This window comes from Urocampus carinirostris, chromosome 13, assembly GCF_059441175.1.
Source record: "Urocampus carinirostris isolate Australia breed hairy pipefish chromosome 13, RoL_Ucar_1.0, whole genome shotgun sequence".
NCBI classification, from domain to species: Eukaryota; Metazoa; Chordata; class Actinopteri; order Syngnathiformes; family Syngnathidae; genus Urocampus; species Urocampus carinirostris.
Window position 1 is genome coordinate 14700043 of NC_142361.1, and position 18780 is coordinate 14718822.

Genomic DNA, 18780 nt, shown 5'->3' on the forward strand with positions numbered 1-18780 from the left:
ACATTTCAGCCACTTAAATAATAGCATAAGAGGCTTTTGGAAATGAATATGAAAAAAAAGCTTTATGAGAACGTTGTACTAATACAACACTAGTTCAATAGGGTAAAGTAATCAGAAGAGATAAGTGCAAAATATTAAATCTTAGTAAAAAACATAATATGCATGATTGATTGCAACTTAATACTGTAAATTACACTTATAATTTCAAAAGTGTCATTGATCGGCCAAAGTTTGGCAGATTGTGAACGTTCTAAACCTGTGGGTCAATCTTATACAAATCTCGCAACCAGAATCATTTTGAGTCCAAACAATAGCACCCAATGATTATGTTAATGAGACAACAACCAAAAAACACTTCTGCATTACTACTTCCGCCCAGCGATCGCCGAATCACTGGCGTTTGTGTTAACGTGCATGACTGCCCCATTCCCGTAAAATAAAGCTTGTGTGAGAAACGTTACGCATCTGGGTCCTCCTCCTGTTCTGGTTCTGACATTGTGGGGTTTTAAAAGAGAAGAATAAGATAAATGTCAGGATAAATGGGCAAAAAATATTTGCAAGGTAGTGTTTAGAGACTGGCCCAAATTAAAACTAATACTACTCCTATTACTTTTACTATTTATGCTACTGATAATAATAACAATGATGCATTTACATTTTAGTTGATACAAAAAATAAAGAAAGAAGACATCTGTGGACTTCAAGCATGCAAGGAGAACAGGAGTGCAAGTCTAAAGGCCCACCCCTGACCTCTTTATTTTTAAATCTCCTAGGTTGAAAAAGCAGATCCACTCAAATGGGTGTGGAAAATCAAAGAACAGCAACATGATTGGCTAAAGTGACAATAATAAACAGTTCATGATAGTCCAAACAACCAGCGTGCAATAACAGTCAAAATAATGAACTGGCCTCCTGTGCAATCTCAATTGCAAGGGTTCAGTAATTAAAAACAGAATAAATTTATCAAATAGTAATGATAATAATAATAATAATAATAATAATAATAATAATAATAATAATAATAATAATAATAATAATATTCATTTTACCAAAACAAAAAAATAGTTCTTGAAATAAACAATGGTATCTACCTTCTGTTGTTTCAGACAATTATATTTATTATCCGAGTGAGGATAAGAGGTGCAGAAAATAGATTGATGGGATTCGGTTTTAAAATTTTGTAAAATGATGCTAATCGGGCAAAGTTCAGTTTGATTTTCAAAATCTGAATGAATAAAAAGTCTGAAAAAGGGAGTATACTGTAAAGTTCCCTCGTGTTCATAGGATACTGTACATTGCTTTCCTGCTTCAACCATAACGCAGAGAGCGAGGGCCGAAGGTCTTTTAGGAATATACTGTACTTTATATCTTGTGCTGTTTAAGAAATAGTTTTGCAATATCCTTCCTCCTCACAACGAACGCATTCAAACACACCTCCAGCTGTCATAAAAGTGCCTACGGACGACAAGCGCATGGACACACGGTGTTGATGTCATGTGCTGATGGTTCTGGCTGAGCCGAGAGTACATCCAACAAACCACTGACTGGCCACAGCGATTGTATTGTTTTACTTGATCCACCGCTTACCTGACTAAACAAAAACCACACTGTCCAGCTACAAAATAAAAGCCAGAGGCACCCAGCATCAGGCCTCAAAAGTTCTACCAGTGCCAAAACATGCTCACGTATGTTTCCGCTCATATCACAATCAGTGATTCTCCAAATCAGCAAAATGCAAAACAAATCTAGAGTTTATATACAGTGTGAGCCACATAATTCATTCAACAATTTGTGTACAAGTCGAATTCCCCTTTCATTCTCACTCTCAAGGCTAATGCGGATCCAAATAAAATGGTATGGTAAGCCAGATCCAGTCTGCATGCCTCCAATTTGACAAGTAAGCTTTAACCTTCTCTTGTTTCAAAAGTACAATCCTTTCAGGACACAACGCTCTCATAGCTGTCAAATTGCTGTTTGGGTGCCACAATCCATTGGTTCAAAAACAGGTAAAGCACATTTCTGGCAGTGTTCCATGTCACAGAGTTAATCATGACACGTTATCTTTATCACAATGAAGTGATGAAAACAAACTTTTCTGGGGAAACTTTGACCTCAAAGCAAAAACATGTAAGTTAACTATTAGGTCATGTTAAAAATGTCAGAAAAAAAAATGTTAAAACGTCATATTGCCAGACATAACGAAATTGTGAATATGCTTGATTGCTGTTAAGATTGTCGAGAAGGATTGTTCAAACCTCACATTCTTTGTTTGCTGTTATTAGTGTCAATAAATTTGTTCAAACCAAAAAAATGTGTGAGGAATCTCACAACAAGTTAACACTGCTGCTATTTGGAAGGAACCATAGGTACACCAGACTAGCTCATGGTTAGCTTAGTTGTGAAAACAATTTCATAACCAACAGACCTGACTTATATTGCAATATGTTTTGTTTATTTCACGTCGAATGCTCTCTTTTTTTTCAAGGGAAATGCAAATTTGGTATTGAATAGACCAAGCCATTTTATCAAAGAGACCAAGCCATTCAAAACTGTTTCGAAAGTTTCTGCTGCAACGTGAACATTTGCCAAATTATCTGGTAAAACGAGATATTGTTTGGTTTGTAGAATATAAAACATTTCCTCAATTTTGTAAAAACTAATGTGCAAAAGTTAAATCAAAGAAAAAATATTTATATTATGTTTTATATGTATCGTCCTCCAACACAAAATGTGTCTTATTGGCCTAATTTTGAGAACATGCTTTCTTGATTTGAGATATTTTATGTCGTCTCTTGTAATCTTGAAAAAAAGCAAAGTTGTCTTGTCTAGAAAATGATACATCATTTTGCTCTCTTTCGAAAAAGTTACGATGAGAAAAAAATACCCAACATCAAAAAAAAAAAATCTACATTTGCTAGATAAGACTATTTTGCTTATCTCAAGTATAAATGGTCTCATTTTACTAGAAAACAAATGTATAACATAAAACTAGAATATGTTTTGCCTGGTTCTAAATACAGCCTATCCTGCATGTTTGGACTAGTTTCTCCCTCTAACGCAGGGGTCGGGAACCTATGGCTCGCGAGCCATATATGGCTCTTTCTATGAGTATCTGTGGCTCAGAGACCAATTTGATCGCATGCAAAATTTCTCCATCTTGTTCAAAACCGGAATTGTCAATCCTTTTCAGGTACACGTAAAGCCAAACAAAGCTAAGTGCAAAAGTAACACTTCGCAGTATATATAGGGCACGTTTTTCACTACAGTTTACAGTCAAGGTGTCACACAAAAAAGGGGGAAAAAAAACTCGTTTTGGCTGTACAACGCTAAAGAATCCTTTATTTAAAAGTTCACTATATAATCTGTGTTCAGTGTTCAGATACTTTATGATGAATCCACAGAACTGTAAATACGCCAAAACACCGGAAGAGAACTTAGTCATTTGATTGGGTGAGTGGGAGGGATGGGTGGAGCTATGCAAAAAGTACAAGCATTCCCTCCCATCTCTCGCCAAAGGTAAGCACATAAGGCTCCCTATTCTCAGAATGTTGTGACGTTTTTACAAAATAAATGCTTGCATCTGGTTTTGAAACCAATATGTATGAAAAAAAGGGTCAAAAGGAGTTTAACCGATCTTGAGTAATTGCAAGAAAGAGACAAGTTTAAAGTGGTCTGTTTGTTGAATTTGGGACAGGGGCTCTGGCATTATTCTCTTTTCATAATTTTGATCAAATCATCAAAAATAAATGTGCTGAAGACTAAGCTTTTGTCTGGGGCGCCGGTTTAGCAATTTAGTAAATTTGTCTCATAATATATGGTGTGGCTCTTTCCCAAAATAAAATTAATATTCTTTGCTTTTATGGCTCTTTGAGTCAAAAAGGTTCCCGACCCCTGCTCTAACGCAACTGACTCAAATGATAAGGTCTCTTATCAGGCTCCTGCAGAACCTACCCAATGAAGGAATCATTTGAATCAGGTGTGTCGGAGTAGATAGATAGATAGATAGATAGATAGATAGATAGATAGATAGATAGATAGATACTTTGTTCATCCCCGAAGGGAAATTCACATTTCCAGCAGCATCCCTGAGCTGAGAACAATCGAGAACAATCGAAAATAACACGGGAGCTGCTGGAGTGGCTGCCATTCGTGACGGCGCCGGAAGAAAAGATTCAATTTGAATCATGTACAAACAAACAAACAATTGAATCATGTACAAACAAACAAACAAACAAAATATTCATGTTTCAATAAGTGGAGTGTTAATAAAATGGGGGGAAAATAATTTCTGATACTGATATAACCAGGTAAAACTAATTTTAAGTTACCTGTCCAAATGAATGTTGTGCCATCTCACCTTTCCCACTCTCTCTCCTCTCACCTTTCCCACTCTCTCTCCTGCAGTTGACTTGCTGCTGCTCGAGTAGATGTACTACACCATGCACGTTGATGGCCATTAGTCGGAAGTATTTATATTCAACATACTTCCAGTCCACCCTTGATTTTTTTTTTTTTTTGCGTTATCTCCATCTGAAAAACTTCATGGTACTTCTTCTGATCTTACAATATAACCAATGCATGTAGTATTTGAATGCGTCACAGCCATAATAACACTCAAATGTGTATCAGGAACAGCATTTAGTGAGAAGAACTATGAATATAATGTAGCTATTTTACTGTAGTGAAAGTTTTTTTCACATTTGGGATTAAAACCCTTACTAGAGGACTTGGGTCCTGCTACTGCTCCAACCAAAGAAATTACACAAAATCTATCCAGTTAAATCAGTGGATCACCTAGAAAGATGTAACAAGACACAAAAATGAATAAATAAATTCCTCACTGTGTTGCATTTTCATGGTCAGCAGCAAGTTTTCCTCACAGAGGGTGACAGAGACAACACCTTCCCACCCGGCCGTCTTCTTTGAACATCAACAACAAACCTGAACATCCTGAAAGAGCAACGATGTCGGCTAGGCCCGGCCCTTCAGTGCTCACTTTTTTCAACCCTGTGTTTCGACATTAAAATTACACAAAGGAGATGCCAGCAACAAAAGATGCTCCTTGCGTGGCGCGAGCTGAGGAGAGCGGAGGAGGTACAGATGGAGAATATGCTGAGATGGCTAAGTCAACAAAGCACCAAAGCAGTCCCCGTCCATTGAGGGGGAGAGATAAACATCAGGTAAAACCCCTCAGCTTCTACCTTTCAAGCGTAGAGGGAAGACACCTAGATCCACCTACCCTCCTCTGCCACCACCCCTGTGACTTACCATAACATCAACGGGCTCTCCCTCCTTTTCCGCCTCCTTTCCTTTCTTCCTCACCTTCATTGAGTCTGCAGCGGGAGGAGGAAGAAGAGGAGCAAGAGGACGGCTTTTTTGTGCCGAGTGGAAATCCGAGGTGAGGCGGGCAGGCGAGTGTTTTGCAAATGGACGCCGGTGCAAATCCTCCAGTCAAAGCGACTATGCCGGGATGTGTCACCCCGCCCGCCAGCCTCCCTGCATCCCTCCCACCCGCGGTTTGACGATCCCACCCACCATCCCGCACTCCCTCCCACTTTCCCTCTCTTTCTCAAAGCAAGCAGGCATGCGACTCTTTGTCAATGCTTCTTATCGGCTCTTTTTTTCCCCCCAACAAAGAACACATGTGCGCCTCTGTGTGCAGGTGGCACGCGACTGGGACTTGCACTCAGCAAGTGGGATGTATTTTTGTTGAGGTCTCTCCTGCAGAAAAACAATATCAGGTGGGATGCCTACCCTCCCCCAGTACCCATCCGACAAACAGTCAATGGGGACAATTTAAGAGAGGATTAGGAGCGTTCACTCTATGGTATTGGGGGCAGCATTCGCCTCCCCCAACCCAGCCAAACCATATTTCAAAGGCTGTCACTGTCACTCCTGGATCGACTCCTCGAATCCTTGTATAAAATATTACTTAGCATCAAAGTTAAAAAAATATATATCTTTAGTATAGTTTATCGACCAGTTATTTTGTGACTCTGGGTTTTTTCTGCTGCTAAATGAAATTGTGAAAACATATACTATTGCACTAATCTACAAAAACATCTACTTTGTGACTTTTTTTTTTTTTTTGCTGTTGAATGTCATAAACCGCAGCAGAATGAGAACCCAAATGCATGATGTTTCTCACACAAGCTTTTATTTTACGGGAAATGGGGCAGTCATGCACGTTAACACAAAACGCCAGTGATTTGGCGATCGCTGGGCAAAAGAAGAAAGACAGAAGTCTGGCGTGGAACGACAGAAAGCAAGAGACCAACGAGATTGATTCCAATTGCCCGAGCAGATATCGCACAGATGGGGCGATATCGGACAGGACGGGACAGACAGCATTGATATCAAAACTAACACAAACTATACGGGAACAAAACTGGAGATCTATATAAGACAGGACAAAATAGACGGGAACAATACCAGACAGGAAACACAGGCAGGGAACCGGACAGAGTCAAAACCCACGTCTTGCAGGGCAGAGGTTTGTTGATGGCCTGACAAAGGGTGAGTGAGAGCACTGAGCTCAAATAGAAGGGAAGCCAATCTGTCAAGGAGCTGCAGCTGGCGCCACATGGGCGGGGCCAATTGGGCGCCATGGCAACCGAGACACTAAATGTTATTTTACTTATTTACATTGCATTCTTACAATTCACTATTCTTTCTCATTCAAAAATATTGCTCTATTATTACTGCTTAGGCCAGTCTTACAATATTTTTTTATGATTTTCATCCTGATAGTCTTTTATATTTGTATCCTTTTTGAAATCTTTATTACATGTTTACCCTGGAGTGCCATGTCCAATCTCATGTCATACTGTACAATGTTTCACAACATTGTTAATACTGACTATAATGACAATTCAATTTCAATTTCAGTCTTTGTTGGCCAACTTAGACAAAAGGTTTGATTAAAAAAAAAGATGATATGGGGACATTGTGTATTATTTGACTCATAGACATTCAATTCAGTCACCTTAACTTAAGGATTGAAATTGACATGCCCAATTCTGCAAACAACACGTTCTCTTTTGATTTTTGTATTTATATCTGTTTTAATTGAACAAGACCTACCCACACAAGACAGGACATCTTCTGTAAATTGGACTTTGGGCTAAATATAGGCAGGTCAGTTTTGGATAAGATTTATCCCCAAAGAAACATTCAAAATTGGGTTGCGTGTATCCCATCCTGTGGACAAAATTGTGTTCACTGCCCGGAGATGGCTGGGATGGGCTCCAGCCCCCCCGCGACCCAAATGAGGATAAGCGGTACGGCTGATGAGATGAGATGAGATAATTTCAAGGATACTCCAAAGAGTCTTAGATAATTTCTGCTCATTTCTAAGGCCCTGTTTTATATTTTACTAAAACAAGAACATGAATGAGAATAAGAAACTTAATGCTTAAAATAAAATAAACCATGTGACATGGCTTGACGGTTATATAATTTCATGTAATATTTTTCGTACTGTAGTAAAAAAAAAGGATTTAAATAAGCAAACTTATCGTCCATCTGCAAAATCAGACACTTTTGTATAATGGCTTATTCTACGAATTTTGTAAAGACAAATTAAGAAAAGAAAGCCTTTTTTCAGTGGGATCCCCAAAAATCTGGAGAAATCTTGAAATAATAACCACTCATTGAAAAAATGTTTAAAAAAAACAGTGATTCACAGGATAAAACCTACAGAAACTAAGAATTCCATTTCCCTGTAGTCACAGTCAGGGCAAGTCATGTTATTTGTCACGCCCCCAAGGGCTGCACAGACCACAGAGTATTGCACACCACAGACTATTATTACACCATCCCCTGATCTAAAACCTAAATGAGGGCAAGGAAAAACTCAAAAATCTCATCATGAGGAAAATGAAGGAACAGCCCATTCGGTAATTCCCCTTCCGTGTTGACCAGGCAGCAACAGATGTTGCAATAAAAAAATGATACACAAATATTGTCAACATGAAATAGACATCATTCATAAGCTATGGAACAGAAGTGTTTTAAGCCTAGATTTAAACAGTAAACTAATTTAATCAAGGCTAATACATCAATATTGAATGTGTAATTCCTGTTGTTTAAAAAAACATTTTTAAAGGGACAGAGAGTAATAATAAGTGCCTCCTAGTGGTACAAATTATTTCATTTAATTAAAAAAAATTGATTTGAATACAAGGCAAAAATACATGAACTATCTTAAAATGTTGTTTTTTTTTAAAAATCATAGGTCGAGAAATTTATATTCCTTTTCTTAGTGGAATCCCGACTTAGGTGACCACCATGTCTGTCCGACATCCTGACGCTACGCTGTGCTCTGTGGCACTGGTCCTTGCTCGCACCAGACAACACAGTGCCATCTAGTGTCCAAATATTACACACTGGGGCTTTGAGAACTGTGGTTTGTGAAATACTGCTTACTGTAATGTAAAAAATAGTCTGGATCTAAAATCTCACAATCTCAATCCAAATGTCAACTTTAGTCGCATTTAATCTTTAATCACTTTTACTAAGGTTGAAAAAAGGTATTTTGACAAGATGTAAAAGGTATGTTTTTATTAGTTGTAATAGTCTAATAACGCCACACAGAATGGTATCACATGCATGTGGAAAAACACATGTTGAAAATGGTGGAGCTGATCACTATCTGTTTCCATGGGAAAACAGTGCCGTAAGCAGAAAACATAGCGTAACTAACATAACAAAGTATAGAGTACTTTAAAAAGACTACTATGCCTGTGGGTGGCCAGCAAATGAGTTTGTATGCATGAAGGCCACACACTGCAGAATACAGATGCCAATTCCGGACAATAAATTACTATGGAGATTTTTTAGAAATGTTCTTCTAAATCGGAGAAGATTTACAGGCACACATAATAAAAGAATAATGAAATAAAAACTGACCAAATAGTCAAGCATTTGATTGCTGTATTTATATTTGCGACATCAGGCTGACTCTATAATGTAGTCTTCGAACTTGTTATAAGCTCATCGTTGGGTAAAAGTAACATTTTTTTTCCTAAAAATAAAATTTCAGGCCGCGCTTTTGCTCACAGGCTGCAAAACGTGTTATTGAGACTGTTGCAGCGTTGCATGATGGGTACATTTCGTCAGTGCCAGGGTGAGATATTTGGAAGGAGAGTGAGACACAAGAGGAAAAAACAAGTGGACTGAGGGAATAACAGATGCTACAAACTCCCATGAAGTGTCTTGGCTGTTTTATTGGTTGAGTGCCTGCAACGACCCCTACCCACCCTCGATTCACGAAAGCAATGCATAGATTAGCCTTATTTCAGAATAAAATGGAAGAAGAAGAATGCAGCGTTGCCATGGCGATGGGGGAGGCTACAGCAGGCGAGGACGACTCAGGAGTAAACACACTCAGACCTCGTAGTTTCCCCTTCCAGTTTTTATTCCATCCATAGCTCGCTGTGGTGAGAATTTGGCAAGGTCCTTGACTGTAATAAACCAATAGGGAATTTAACACATTCACTGCCAGTCTGTATACGTCATAGGCAGTGAAGAGCTTCTTAAAATGCTAGTTTGGTTTTCTCAATATTGCGTTTGTGATTCATAATGCAAGTACATTTTCAACATCATTCTATAAACACTTGGGTCAAAAATGGGACCAACACAATAAATGGTTCCATTTAAACCCATTTGTCTTTGTTGTCTTGTACAAAGATGCCCGATTTTTGGGGGGTTATTCGAAACAGATTGTTAAGTAAAAGATTAGCTAATTCAGGGGGGTGGTATTTTGAACAAAACTCTCTTTTTTGCAGAATTGTTTTGCTCAAAAAATGGAGAATTACACAACTTTAGTGGGTTTGTCCCTGCAAAATAACACAAGAAGTCGGCTCAAATCAACCCAAGTATAAAGCTTGTCCTTCTTTTAATCCAGTTGAATTTAGAGTGACTATGTTTTTCTCATTTCTAACAAGAATGCTGTTGGGGTCTGACGCGCCCTCTTCCACCAGAGGGCGCCTAATGGGTTTGGAATTTGGACAGGTGTGTCCAATCTTCACACACCTGTCTCTAATCACCCCAAACCTTCATGAGGACATTTTGGACAGAGCCCAAGGGTGTGGTCTTTTTCCACAATCAATGCCGCCATCAGCTTTTCTCATTTTTATCCTGGTTTGGGAGGTTTGTTTTTTTTGTTTTCTGCTACAAACTGTTTTATTGTTGTTTTTGACCATTTGTTTGTCACTTTGTTGAGGATTTTGTGAAGGAGCCAGAGTCAAAAATGCTTGCCTTGGATGTGAAGAGGTTAGCTGACGGACTGAACAAGAATGACTTGTTTAGATAGGAGAAGAACGAATTAGCGAACGATTGGCAGCTGGGGCTGAACGAGTGAGCGCAGGTGAGGGCAAGTGGTAAATCATGAAACATTAACAGGAAAAAATATGTTTGACATTTGCAATATTTACCATTTTTTTTGTTAGAACAACTATATCAAATGGTTTGGATTAGTATAAATATAAATCTTATCTTCTACAGCCTGCTGTGTATTTTGTGCTTCCTATTTTTTTATTAGCATCTTCAGTTGCTTAAACTACTTCCATGAATAATTCCATGATAACAATGATTGAAATTCTGTATTATTTACCCCCAAAAAACAAAGCTTTGCTAAAAGCTAGGCAAAAAAATAGAAAAGAAAAATTGTGCGGTGTGGCCACTTTGAGTCTCCTCAATTTGCAATCTTCCCTGTGCTCTGTAGCACTCATTTTTAATTGCACTACAACAGGGGTCTTCAGCTGCATGCGTCTCTTTGATTTGATAATAGAAACAAATGCGGTGTCTATGAAACCATTCTTGGTGTTTTCCAATTAATATAGATATATACAATATATATTTACATTATGTATTGCCTTATTTCCATCCATCCATTTTCTGCACCGCTAGGGTCGTGGGGCTCCTGGAGCCCATCCCAGCTATCTTCGAGCAGTAGGCAGGGGAGACCTTGAGCTGGTTGCCAGCCAGTCGCAGGGCACACAGAGACAATTATTCATAAGATCAATCACACCTAGGGACAATTTGGACTGGCCAATTAACATGACACACAATGTCAAGTCAAGTCAAAGCGTATTTGTTTGTATAGCCCTTTTATACAAGCCCTAAAGACATTTCAGGCTACAATTACACCATCCTCTGATCTTAAACCAACCTGCAGGCAAGAAAAAACTCAAAACCTTAGCACGTGTAAAATAAAAAACCTTGAGAAGGGGCCTCACAAGTGGTAATCCCCCTTACAGGATGACAAGGGTGCAACAGGTTTATCATTGGGTAACAGTACACAGAACATTAAACATCAATACAAGAAAACTAAAGGTAATATGTAGAAATTTGTCCATGAGAGCAACTACACAGCTTCCCATCTCTGCCGGCAGGCGTTGACAATGTTTTGGGAATGTGGAAGGAACCCGGAGGTAACTCACGCAGGCACTGAGAGAATATACAAACTCCACAAGAGGAGGCTGCGGGTAGCTGGAATTAAACCCTGGACCTCCGCATCTTGGGGCTGTGCGATAACCACCCACGACTGAGCCGCCTGTAAAATACAGCGACATCTGTTGGTAAAATATTCCACAATCTCCCTTTTAAAAAAATGCTTTTGTTTATCTAACATATTTTTCGGGTTTTATACATGTGTTTATCCTTTTCCCAGTGGATTATCGCCTGATCTAAGCGCGCTTGATTCCGCGGTTGCAATTCAATCTGATAAATTGCAAATACTCCTTTTCCAGATTTAGCGTTTTTTATGTCCTTTGCTGCAGGAACTCTTACCAGTTTGTAAAAACCTGCCCATAAATCTAAAGAGTCCGCCTGCGCTAATCCACGGACTGGGGCTACACAAAAGACGAGCTCGGCTGTCCCAGAAGTGCAGTAAAGCATCCCGTCGTGGTCATTCTGCATGCTAAAACGCGTGAGCGCATAATCACGCACACACATGCGCATCGTGAGGAAGATTTATAGGTTTAGCTGCGCGGTCCTCGCTCAAGGACAAGGCTTCCCTCCCCCGTCACCTACGACCCCAAACTATGCGGGGTGTATGCGACCAGGACGAGCAGATCAAGCGGGTTACGAAATTGCCAGAGGGAAGGAGCAAAGGAGAGACATGCTGGCACAATCTGGCCCACCTCAGATTTGTTTGAGCTTCCAAATGATAAGGATTAATTTCTGTCGAAGACAAAAATTAAACAAGATCCAATATGTATGTAAATGATCAAGATTCATTACGTGTGTGGGGAGGGGTTTTGCTCAGAATGAACAGAAAATACAATTTTTGGCGGGAGGGGTTGATCCTGGCATCAAGTCAAAGTCAAGACGACGTCAACCTTGCTACAGTCTGCTCGACAGTCAAACACTGGACTCTGGTGGATACTATGCACATAACAATCTTAACTAGGGGTCTCAGAATCATTTAGCTGATAGAAAAACACTCTGGAATAGTAAACTCTTGGTAGAAATTGTGCTTTAGCTGGAGGCTCAAAATTAAATGATGACTCAGGCATGAACGATTGGACTATAAAACGACTGTTAAAATTTTTTTCAAGAGTTGTTTTCCTTCTCTGAGATTTAATCTCCTGTAGTGTTGATCAAAAAGCAAACAGACAATTTAATTAGTTTAGATTTTAGTTTATTTAACACTGGGAAACTCGTGCACACTGGAAAGTGACAAAAGTAGCGCATAAACACTATTTTCAATGATTGATTTAAATGTCTTTTGTTTGTTTTGTTTGTTTGTTCAATATTATTTCCTGAATATGGAAATGTGCTGTTAGATTTGTTTTTATATTAGAGTAAGGAGCGAAAGTTTCTTTAAACATCCAGGGTCTTTTTTTCTATTAAAGTTTTATATTACCTTAAACAGCGCGTCCATGACTTGTAATGTAAGTAAAACAATATCAGGATGGGTTTTCTCACTGTTCTCTAGTTGATTAATAGAAGTCATCAAATCCAGCTTTGGAAGTGGCGCTTGGGTTTGTTGACATCCAGTGGACATATTTAATCTGCAAGTCAATGAAGCTCATTTCTTGCTTGTGCTTTTCTCATTCAGCACTGTTAGGCCACATAAAAATATGTGACACTCCACATTTTCCCCGCAGGCCATGAGTTTGACACTTTTGGTCTAAACAAAACAAAGTCAACAATTTTCACTTTTTGCTCTTCGATGCGTACTAAGACGTATGTATCGAAGATACCCTAATCCAACAAAGAGCTCAAAGTCCATACCTACTAACACTACCACTTCACGTGTTTCGCTACCGCTTTACCCCCTTAAAACGTCTACAGATTAAATATAAAACTTCAAATGATTTATTAACAATACAATATCTTCAAGACTAGTATTTAAGTCTCACGGTTAACGGTTCACCGATGCCTTGACCCCACTTCCTATGATTTGTCTTGAGCAAGTACATCCCTCTCCGGGCCATATTTGGGGTAGTGGTTTGCTCCCCCACATGAAACAGATAGTATTGGTTCTCATGGATACCAAAAGCAGCATAAGCCGTCTGATCTGACTCAGATACAGCACCTTCATCATCTGGTCACTGTTGTTCTTCGGTGTAAAGCGTCATCCTGCTTTTTTAGTCCAGGGCTGCTTTATATTGAAGAAGCACTAAAAAGTTTGCATGTAATTGAACATGCAACTAAATTAACACATACTATCTTTTTTTTCTTTGTCTGTAGCATTAAAAAAATGACTATTCAATGGCTACACGAGATGATGAAATGGGGAAAAAATATTGTATATAAATCCACAATTTGGACTTCCGATATTGCAGTAAGACATTATATGACTTTGTATAGGTTAAAGTATCCGTGAATTGTGATGCAAAAGAAGTCATGTTTTCTGTTTACTGATAAATGATGATATTAAAACTTACTCCTGAATGATTTCCTTCCCTATATTTTCTTATTTTAAACATTTTCACTCCTTTTTAAAAGTTTTCCACCTGGTTTTGAACCATTCTATTGAACCTTAATAAGTCAGATCTGCCATAAGGGGTGTGGTAATCAAAGAACAGCAACACGATTGGCCAAAAACTGATATGATGTAAATAGCACACAATAGTCAAAATAAAAAACTATAGTGAAAAATGATAATAGAGTAAATAACAAACAGCCCTTGCATCCTCAGCAAACTAAATTGCAGGTGTCCAATAGTAATAAACGGAAAAAGTAATTTACTTATCAACCCCAAACTATAAATTAAAAAACAAAACCCCAAATCTTGATATTCATTGAATCATTGGAGCTTCTGAACATTCAGAAAAAAAGAAAAAATTTGCCTCTTTGTTTACAAACTACAAATGGCGTTTGGGCCAGTCCATGGAGTGCCACTCCAATGTCCTTAAATTAAGACCATCCTTCTTGATCGTAATTTTATTAGTGCTCGGACAGGGAGAGATAAAACCACTCAATGATTTTCTAATGTCATCATTTACAATATAATCAAGTTTGGTGGATACACCAATGCTATTTACTGGAGGTATTTATAGATTTGTGCGAGGTCTCTACCGACGGTTAGCTTAGCTTCCCCTACAGAGGGGAAGAAAAGGCGAGTGTAATTGAGACATTTTAAAGTATTCTTTTCAATAATTCTTAAAGTGAAATGTCAACAAAAAGCTTTCTAAATTCATCTTGGGATTTTATGCTTGCGTTTGTTTGTGTTAAGAAACGACAGGAACCAACAATAAGAGAGGTGTTAAACTTTGCAAGCTGACCATTCAAAAGCAGTCATTTCCAAACGCTCCCTGGAATTGTAAGCAAATAAAACAGATGGTCTAATTGTAAAAGTGTAGCATCTTGTCAAAACAGCTATAAAAAGGAAACACAAAAATAACTCAGGAGCTGGTTGAGGGAAGAATGAACCGCTTTGGAATTCATGGATACCAATAGCAGGAGAAGCCTCCTGATCAGATTCTGATAGAGCACCTTCATCATCTGGTCAGTGTTGTTTTTCAGTGTAAAGAGTCATCCAGCTTTTTACATTGAAGTGAGACTAAGCCTTTGTGCGTAAGTAAACCACTCCCAACCGTCGCATTAAATATCCGTTTTGACAAAAGTTTTACACTTACGGTTTGACACAAACACATGCTGTTTTTGTTCTTTTTATATTCTGGTGACGGATTGTGTTTCACGACAGGAACCAACAATATGAGAGGTGTTAAACTTTGCAAGCTGACCAATCAAATGCAGCCATTTCCAAACACTTCCTGGAATTGTAAACAAAAAAAAAAACAGATGGTCGAATTGTAATGGAGCAGCATCTTGTCTAAACAGCTAAAAAATGAGAAACACAGAAATGACTTCAGAGAAGGTTGAGGGAAGAATGGACCCGCTTTGGATCTGTGGTAGGTATAGAACACCAGATTGGAGCCATCTGCCATTCATATATGACCCCACCAATCCATACACAAAAAAAAAAAAACAACTCTGGTCACTGTTACACAAAGCAAACATACGCACGGTGGCAAACGAATGAATTTGAGTGGACGGCAATTGATGAACTTATGTTCTCCCCATGATCAATAACAGTAAAGACTTGAAAAACACTACAGCCCACGAGCATTCAAATAAAACACGAAGGTGTATTTATTATTCTTGCCTCTTTCATAACTAAAAAGGGAAAAAAACTACTTTTATCTTGGTTGTTTTTTTTTATACTAAAACAATTTATTTTGACATAGGATTAATAATTCAACGTAAATGTAAAAACATGAAATTCTTAACGTGAAAGGAAAATGATCATGGAAAAATGAGATTTAGCTTAAATAACAATTGGGATGTGAACGGGTAAAATTAGTGCAGGTGTTGAAGATTTTGGTTAATGATTTTGTTAAACGGGATATTCCTGGCAATGTGAGGTACAGAACAATGATTTAAAGTTTCACAAGTGCGCAATATAATCGACTGACTAACCCTTTTATACTAGGAAAGGCGGGGCTATGATAAAAAAATAGACTTGAGAGGTGGTGGGAAACACCCTTCCTCACAAAAGCCCATTTTTAGACCAGGTCTGGCATGTAATGATCAAATTCAAGGTTTCCCATTCAAGGCAGACTGAAAACACCACCTGAAACAATGTAGAGACTGAATATAGACTGACTGGATATAGCAAGAAGTCAAGTAATAAAACCTAGTAGTAAATGATTCTTCTGTATTACATGAATAATCATGAAATACACTAATTCCGACGAAATAATGAAGGAGGTATTAATGAGTGAAATAATAAAAAGCTTATAAATGAAAAACTCATACAAGCATGCTTATAGATGCAGTGACACGTTTTCAATATTCTAACCACAACAAAATGCTTCTGTAATTTCACACATTTTAAAGAGACAGTGTGTACTATTGAGCACCTCTTCGTGGTGAAAAATATATCAATAAAAATATGTATTAAAAAAAAAGAAAATATATATGAACTATCATGAAAGTATATCTTTTAAAATACTCATAGGTGGAGAAACTTGTGTTTGAGCTTTAGTTAGAAGGAGTTGAACTGATTGTCAGCCATCTTGCTACCTACGGCAAAAACAAGTAAAGTAATACAGTTTGGTCACTTTGAGTCTCCGTAGTTTGTATTTTACCTTGCGCTTTTTACCACTTGTTTTCAGTTACACTACATCAATCAGTTGTATTTATTGGTCAAATGATACATACTGTACCTTTCCTTGTTTTTTTTTACTGTTATTGTTCTACATTTATTTTGAAAAGTAGTGTGAAGCTGAAAGCATGGATGAAAAATGTAGTAATGTAAAAAAATAAAAACATAATTGTTACTTAAAATTGAAAATGTCACTTCAAATAATATTACTGTATTACGTTATTTTTTTTTTACAATCTGTCTTATTTTTGGGGATGCAGCTTTCTTTTCAAAGTTCCTTGGGGCTGAACAACAAAGTCATATTTTGTGTTTTGAACACTGAAAAAAATATCTAACTAATGGCTTGTGACAGGCGGACATCACATTCGTGCAGAAGGACAATTTATATCGTGGTCGCCAGCACTTTTATGAGAGTGTGATGGTTGCGTGCATTAAAATGTACAAGCCTAAACACACGTGCTTTGCAATTTGAGAGTCCGGTATATGTGTATTCCGAAAAGGCTGATTGGAGCGTTTGCTGCCTAGGGGCAAGCTTAGTCCCACCAAAAGTTAAAAGTCCTCTACGAGTGTCAACACAGGTGACGGCCAGCTGACAGCATGCCCGTCAGCAACACAAACGCACACTTAGACTAAACACTTACGCAAAACGCACACTTAGCAACAGTCGCCTTGTCAGCAGCATGGCCGCTACAGACTTGTCAAACTCAAACCGTTTTGTCTGCGAGTGTCGAGTTCAAGCAGCTCGCTGACCGCTGACAAAAGCGAATGCTTGAGCCTCAACTTCAATTCGAGTCACAATCTAACAAGGTTGAGGAGAAACGTATTACATGTAACAGCGTTAGATAATCAGGATACCTAAAAATTTTAACTTTATTCCGGTACAATTACAGAAAAAAACTCTACTGGTACATTTAGTTAAAATAAGGATTACTCTGCAGGATTACAATTTTATTTAAACTATATTACCTATACATAATGCACCGATAGACAAATTACATCCATCTATCCATTATCTGCACAGCTTATCCTCAACCCTATTGTGGGGGGCTGGAGCCCATCCCAGCTATCTTCAGGCAGTGGGCAGGGGACACCCTGAACTGGTTGCCAGCCAGTCGCAGGGCACGCATAGAAAGACAACTCACTCGATCATTCATACCTTTGGACTGGCCAATTAACTTGAAATACAGGTTTTTGAAATGCGGGAGGAAACTGGAGTGCCCGGAGTAAACCCACGCAAGCACGAGGAGAACATGCCAACTCCGCACAGGAAGTTTTGATCCCATGACCCCAGAACTGTGCCGCGGAAGCGCTAACCACTCAGCCGCCGTGCCGCCGATAGAGGATTTGTCACAATTTAAATTACTGACACGAAAGAGAAAGAGAGAGATTAAGCTTACACACACACAGGAGCTACGTGAGCAAGCCAAATCTGTTTCGCAGCTTGTGCAGACCGGCACTTTATCCATCAATGCATGTTTGTCAGAGTGTATTGCAATTTGACTGTTGAAAAATTAAAAAAATGAACAATTGGTGTGTTTCACACAATATTGGGTTATTAATGTCCTCTTAATGTAACAGAGCATATCTTGTTTGCCATGTGAAAATGAAAAATGTTATTATTGCTTTAACAACTCTACTGCGTAGTTCAAATTTAAGCACATTGTAGAACAAGACACTACATAACCTTGATTTCCCCAATTCTTTTTCAACGTAACATCGTTCATTTATGTTAATCACAATTTCGTATTTTTATATATGTTGTCTTTGTCTTTTCTTAGCATATTTGGTACAGAAGTAATCCAAAGTAGTCCAGTTACATTACTTCAAAATTATAATAATCTGATTATTTTACCGATTACATTTTTCAACAGGAGGAGCAACCAGCAACAAAAGCTTCTGGTGTCCTTCTACAAAGCCACAGTGGAGAACATTCTGGCACATGGCGTCACTGTGTGGTATGCTTGTCTCGTGAAATCTGTTGCTGGAACTCATCAAGTCCGCTTGTTTGACACCCCTGGCGTAAGCTCTAGTGCAAGCTAAATCGTGCTAAAGAGGTTAGCTTGGTGTTATGCAGTCGTTTGCTGAACTCCAAGCATAGCAGACGAGCCTTGGGCTAAGCTTCTAAAGCGCAAAACGGTGGCTAGCCCACCCTTGAT

The 18780-nt window shown here is 38.5% G+C and overlaps 1 protein-coding gene and 2 long non-coding RNA genes across 3 annotated transcripts in view; 2 read left to right on the forward strand and 1 right to left on the reverse strand.

The window, feature by feature from the left end:
- Positions 1-18780, reverse strand: part of LOC148353789 (ankyrin-3-like) — a 127255-nt gene that overhangs the window by 86720 nt on the left and 21755 nt on the right. The window lies entirely within an intron of this gene.
- Positions 1800-4692, forward strand: LOC148353791 (uncharacterized). The gene is made up of 3 exons (XR_015852581.1): positions 1800-1854; positions 1928-2006; positions 4405-4692. It is a non-coding gene; the product is annotated as an uncharacterized LOC148353791 (long non-coding RNA).
- Positions 10108-12366, forward strand: LOC148353792 (uncharacterized). The gene is made up of 3 exons (XR_015852569.1): positions 10108-10369; positions 11397-11582; positions 11784-12366. It is a non-coding gene; the product is annotated as an uncharacterized LOC148353792 (long non-coding RNA).